The sequence below is a fragment of the Leopardus geoffroyi genome, chromosome A2 (assembly GCF_018350155.1).
Source record: "Leopardus geoffroyi isolate Oge1 chromosome A2, O.geoffroyi_Oge1_pat1.0, whole genome shotgun sequence".
In the NCBI taxonomy this organism is placed as follows: Eukaryota; Metazoa; Chordata; class Mammalia; order Carnivora; family Felidae; genus Leopardus; species Leopardus geoffroyi.
This window is the reverse complement of record NC_059331.1, coordinates 127,329,737-127,336,517: the sequence shown is the minus strand read 5'-3', so window position 1 is coordinate 127,336,517 and position 6,781 is coordinate 127,329,737.

Genomic DNA, 6,781 nt, shown 5'->3' with positions numbered 1-6,781 from the left:
TATATATATATATAAAACGTGTATATATATCTACACATATGTAATATATATAATGTGTATATATATAATATATATAATGTGTATATATGTAATATATATAATGTATCCATATGTAATAGATAATGTGTATATAACAGATAATGTATATATGTAATATATATAATGTATATATAATATAAATGTATATATGTAACATATATAATGTATATATGTAATATATAATATGTATAGGTAATATAGTGTATCCATATGTAATGTATATATAATAGATAATAGATAATGTATATATGTAATATATAATGTATATATGTAATATATAATGTATATAAATGTAATATACATAATGTATACATATGTAACATATATAATGTGTGTATATATGTAATATATTTAAATTTTTACATCCTTCCATAAGACATTTACTAAAATAAAGTTAAAAAATAAAATAGAATGAAATAAAATAAAAAACAATGGCCCCTGAAAGCAGAATAGAAGAAAGCAGCATAAAGGATTCTGGATTTAAAATCAGTAATGGGATTCCCATTCTGGGCTTCGACTCCAGAAAAGTCATCTCGACCTTCCTGGCCTTCAGTTTCTATAATGTTCTGCATGTGTTTCCTGATTCTATCCTAATTCAGGAGACATGGTGTCTCTTGAGTTCTGGGAGAACAGAATCAAGGCAAAGTTCTTTCTTGTTTGCTGGCTCTGAGATTTTTATCAACCTTGTGGTGCTTGAGAGTAGGTTATGTGTTACCTTAACCTAGTTCAAAGGTAGCAAATGTTAACAAAGAATCCTACAACCTAGTCTTTACTCCAGTTGCAACATATTAACAAGCCTCCGACAGATAACCTCTCTTTCACCTCATTCTCCTTTCCTTACCTTCATTGCAATAAAAACCCACATACCCATGCAAGCAACATAAGTGTTGTCAGGGGACTTGAAAGGGACTTGTGAGCCAGAAAATGTGATCTTTGCTTGCAATTTGGAGATGTTTGTCCTTGAAAGTCTTACATGGTTCCTTCATCTTCTGAGTCTGGGTTGCTGTCCCTTTGGGACATGCAGGAACCACCTCTGATCACTAGAAAAGTCCAGTGTTTCTGGATTGGTTTGATCTAAAATGAAGGACCTTAGTGTTCTGGAAAGCACAGACCCAAAGAAATGGGGCAAATATGCTCAAACCCTTAACAACCTGGATGATGCATGCTGGCCAACCACAATTCAGTCTCCAGTCTCACACACTGTTCTGATTATCTACTATTAAATAACAAATGACCCCAAATTTAAGGTCTTAAAACAACAACTATTTTATTATCTCTTTGCTGGCAGGGTTCCACTGGGTAGATTTTTCTGCTCCAAGTAATATCAACTGGTGTTAGGGGTGGGGAACTTTGTCGGTATTGAGCCGGCTAGTCTGGAGGGTCACTTTTGCTTAGAAGGTCAAAGTTGGTCTCACTCACATGTCTGTGCTTTTGGAGTGACAGCTGGAAAGCTGAGTCAGCAGGGGACTGCTCCCTCCCCATATGGTCTCAGGGTCTGCATGAAGTCTCTATAGCAGAGCAATCAGACTTCTTACATGGAAGCTCAGAATTCCAAGAAACCAAAGCAGAAGCTGTCAGTCCTCTGACAGTCTGGGCCTGGTACTAACCCAGAAACACTTCTTCCAGACTGATTGGTCAGCAGTCATGAACATGCCCAGATTCAGGAGGAGGGCAAATGAACCCCATCTCACAATAGTGGGAGTGTCAAAGAATTTGGGATCATAGTCATTGCAACATACATATGCACACATCAACACACACACACACACACACACACACACATACATACACTAAAACTTCAAAATAAAAAAATTTTTTTGATGAAAGAGTGACTTTTTTTTTTTAATTTTTTTTTCAACGTTTATTTATTTTTGGGACAGAGAGAGACAGAGCATGAACGGGGGAGGGGCAGAGAGAGAGGGAGACACAGAATCGGAAACAGGCTCCAGGCTCTGAGCCATCAGCCCAGAGCCTGACGCAGGGCTCGAACTCACGGAGCGCGAGATCGTGACCTGGCTGAAGTCGGACGCTTAACCGACTGCGCCACCCAGGCGCCCCGAAAGAGTGACTTTTAAAGCATAATTTAGGATGTGGGAGGAGGAGAAAGATGCAGGCCAATTCACACTGACCGTCCAGTCCCCTTGGCAGGACACCAGGACCCCCCCCCCCCCAATTCCCTTGGCTCTTCTGTAATCTCCATTTAAGTCGGCCTTCCTCCTCCCATCCCAAGTCATGGCAAGAAGTAATTTGTAAAGGCGGTTCAGGCACCTTCAAGCTGCACAGAGGACCTGCTATTGCCGGTGAGGGGACAAAGGCCTCTCTGTCTTCCAGTGCCTGTGGCTGGCTGAACCCTTCCTCCCGGCTCCTCAGAGCAGCTCATTCTGGAATGAAGCAAGGCAACACCCTTGCTTCCCTCTCCCCACTCCTCTCTGCTAGCTCAGGTCCACAGTCTCTCGGGAAATAAACCTTACCACCTTATTACAAAAACTGTGAAAAACCAGGAGGAAATTGCATGACTCTAGATTTTACCCCTGACCGCATAATGCTCTCACTTCTCGTTTTCTCTCTGTCCAGGCTTGGGACTGCCACTCAAATCCTGCTTGGAGGCTCGGCCCTTCACTGATCTGATTTGGAAGCATTTGCACTAGGGTCTAGTTCTGAACCCCAAATATGGTGCCTGCCTCTAATGTTTCTTCCTTTCACATACAACTCCTGAGAACATTTTTAAACATTTAAAAAAATATATTCTACTCCACTATTCTGCTATAACAGCTAAAATATTTTTCTCCTTTTGTTCACTCCTTCTATTCTCCATGAACATTTATTGAGTTCCTACCTTGAGTCAGGTGCATGTTCTGTGGGGACAGTGCTAACTATCCAGCAGCTGGCAGGGGAGTCAGATGCCCACCTTAAAGGCCATGCCACAGAAGCAAGAGCCAGGGGAGCCTTGCCCATTTTGTTCTGGGGGCTCTGAGGACAGAGAAAACACTCGTGCTTGGCAAGGGACAGGACAGCTTCTGAGAAGAGGTGGCCTTGAAGGAAAAGGAGGAGTTATCCTGGAAGACAAAGAAGAGAACACTCTAGGTAGAGTGAAAGCTCATGCAAAGGCACTGAGGCATAGAACAGCTGAGCAGGTCTAGGGACATCACTGGTAATTTGGTGTCACCAGAACACAGAGCACATAGCAAAATGACTAGAAATGTGGCCGGGGAGGCAACAGTCTCCAGATGATGAGCAGCACTGAGAGCCCTACTAGGAATTCACCCTTCACTTGGTGGCCCTGGGGAGCTTTGAGCAGTTGTAAGCAACGGGATAACATGATGGACTGTGTTTTGACTAAGATTACTACTTTTCTTTAATTCTCATTTTATATATTTTTTTTCAACGTTTATTTATTTTTGGGACAGAGAGAGACAGAGCATGAACGGGGGAGGGGCAGAGAGAGAGGGAGACACAGAATCAGAAACAGGCTCCAGGCTCTGAGCCATCAGCCCAGAGCCTGACTCGGGGCTCGAACTCACGGAGCGCGAGATCGTGACCTGGCTGAAGTCGGACGCTTAACCGACTGCGCCACCCAGGCGCCCCTCTCATTTTATATTTAATTGAGCTCCTCATGTCTTTCTTTTTCTCTAAAGGCTCATATTATCTTAACACAAGGTCATTCAGAGATACATTTATTCTGGTTATTTATTTTCCAAATCCATGCAAGTGTGTTCATCCCCACCCTCTCTTCCTTCAACGACCCTGTCGTGGGAAACATCAGCAGGAATTCCGAGGCAGCCCATGAAGCATGCTCTGTGCCAGGCACTGGCAAAGCAGTCTCGTGATCTCTCCTCTCTCTTCACGCTTTCACTGACTCTTGATACAATGACTTTAATGTATCAGCAAGAGACCTCCAGGCTCGCTGTAGGAGCTGGGAAGAAGACTGCAATAGACCTGGTGGTCTGAGCTTGCCATGTGCATCTGGGGCCCTCGCCATGAAATAGCATCCCCTCAGACTGAGGCCAGTTCCCAGGGTTGCCATTTGTTTGGCCACTTAATCTCCCAGGACATCTGACCATGGCCACTCTAGTTGACCATATAATCCAAGGGCCCTCTACAAGTGCGGCGTCCTGCACCAAGAACCTCAAAGTTGTGTTCAGCATTTTGTTTATATTTAATTTGCACCTTACTACATCTTCCTTGGTGTTCCTTCGGTAAAGTATTTCCAGAAGAGATTTATTCCATTTTTTTTTTATAATGTAGTGGCAAACTCCCCAGTACGGAGGGAGCCTGTCTTACTCATGATGGTCCCCCACCACAAGTTAGCCCATCTCATCTCAGCTGTGATTTTCATGAGGATTTTTGTCAGCTCATCTTTCCATGAGCTCTCTAGGATAAGAGCTGGAGAGAAAAGCGCCTTTGGGGAGCATAGTCTTCTCAGCATTCAAAGAAAATTCCACTGAGAGGAATAGGACAGGCTAGTATGCTTCCTCATTCTACCTTCCAAAAACTCATACAACCTAATCAAACATATTCAACTCAGCAAGAAAAATGTTTACATGCATTTATGTATAATACACATGGTGGGCAGTTTCCTCCAATTCAATTTCTCCTTCTTTTAGAACTCTGATCTTTAGCTGAGCACATCACCACAAGAATAGAGACCACCTGTCCTAGCTTCCCATGCAGCTACGAGTGGTCATATGACTCTATTTCCCAGCATCCCTTGTAGCCAGGTGTGGCCAATGAAATGTAAGCAAACGTGTTGAGGGAGACTTGGGAAGAAACGCCTTTATGAGAGAAGGTGTGAGTTCCACTCACCTTTTGCTTTCTTCTACTACTGTCCTGGAATATAGGTAAGATAGCTGGAGCTCTAGCAGCTATTTTAGATATTTAGCTGATCTTGAGAATGAAAATCAGTTCTAGGAGGGTGGGACAGAAAATAAGGAGCTTAGGTCCCTGAAGGCACCACGGGACTGTCAGACACTGGCACTGAACTGCCTACCCTTGGACCTCTTTTATCTAAAAATGAATAAAAGAATGAATGAATGAGCTTTTCACTTATTTCAGCAATGTTTATTTTATCTTACTCTGTGTGAAAACTTAACTCTACACTTTATAGATGTAGGTAAGAGTGATTTAAGACCATCATCTCCCCCAATCTATAGCAGATGAGAATCCAAAGCCCTCTCCAAGACACCTATGAACTCCTGAGCTCTTGTTCTCTTGGTCCCTCTGCCTCTGCACTTGCTTCTATGGGTACATTCTTAACTGCCCAGCCCTGATCCAAACAAGAAACTTGTTCTCTTTGATTTCCACAAAAATCCATTCAAGATCTGGGCAAAGTATCATTTCCCATGTGGCACAGCAAACAACTTGCAAATCTACCACAGACCTTTCTATTCACTCAGGCTTTTGCCTCCCCACTTCCCAGCACTTCTCTCTGGTTTTTGTTTTTTTGGGTTGTTCTTTTTTTTTTTTTTTTTTTTTTTTTTTTGCCAGAAAGATCCTAGTGTGTCATCTGTCCTGTTTTCCCTTTGCTCTCATTTCTCTACTCCTACCCTGTTCCTTCTGGATTATGTCCACATTCTTTTGCCTCATTTATAAGAATCAGTTCATTCACAGCATCTCCTTTCTCCACACTTTTATCAGGTGCCCAGCAGACAAAAACAAGTTATATCTAATAGAATTCACCCTCCTTAGAAGGCCATGGTTATAAATGGCACACCCCTGCCAGATAACTATCTCTACAAATCTCAACCACCTAGAAGCACATGAGTGAGTGGGTAGGGTTAGTGGGGGGTGTGGGAGCACACATCCTGTTGTATGTCTGGGTTGCTTTGCACTGCTGCTGGGCCACCCATCACTAGAGGATCCTTGGCTTATTTCCTGGTGCACGGCTCTTCCTACTGGAAGCTACCAGCATACCTCTGGGAGAGGGGTTCCTTGTCTCCACACTCACCTACCCACCTAGTGCTTACTTCTCAAATTACATCACAAGTCTCCCTGGACTGGGGAATCTTACCACTCCCCTGGGGCTTTCTGAATTCCTACTTTGTATCTACGTATGTGCATTACTAAAATGGAAATGCCTTTAAATGTTCTCCGAAAATGTACAAAGCCAAGGCATGTTAAAATTCCAATATTACTTAAGAAGGATAATGTTAATTGATTGTTAGCTTTACATTTATCTAACATTTACTGTTAGGGTTTGTTTTTTTGTTTTGTTTTTATTTTTATTTTTTTACTCTCATTGTCTCCTTAATCCTTACAATGTTTCTATAATATTGGCATTATATGACCCATTTTATAGTGAAACCAACTAATCCCAGAGAGGTGGATCCATTTGCCCAAGGGCACACCGCTAGGAAGTGATGAAGCCACAGTAAAAATGTAGGTCCCCGCATCCTAAATTCATAACTCTTTTAATTAGCAGATGTGCAGGCTTGTTATAGATTAATTTGCTATTTCCCTAGCACATAACAGAAAGAAGGATTGGCTACAGCTAGAATAAATAAGCTCTGACTGGAGAGAAGAGGCTCAGCAAAGACTCTGGGGTTGGTGGGTCTGAGCCAGGGACCACCGCAGAAAATCCTGGGAAACCAGAAGCAAAAAAAGGTACCCTTGGTGTCAGAGACAGGAGAAAGTCAAAGACATGCTTTTGTGATAGCACCAGCTTTTACAAGATTTCCTGTCATTAGGGTCTTTTTTTTTTTTCTTTTCCCTGATTAAAGGACTCGCTGTGAATGAGATAGCTGAG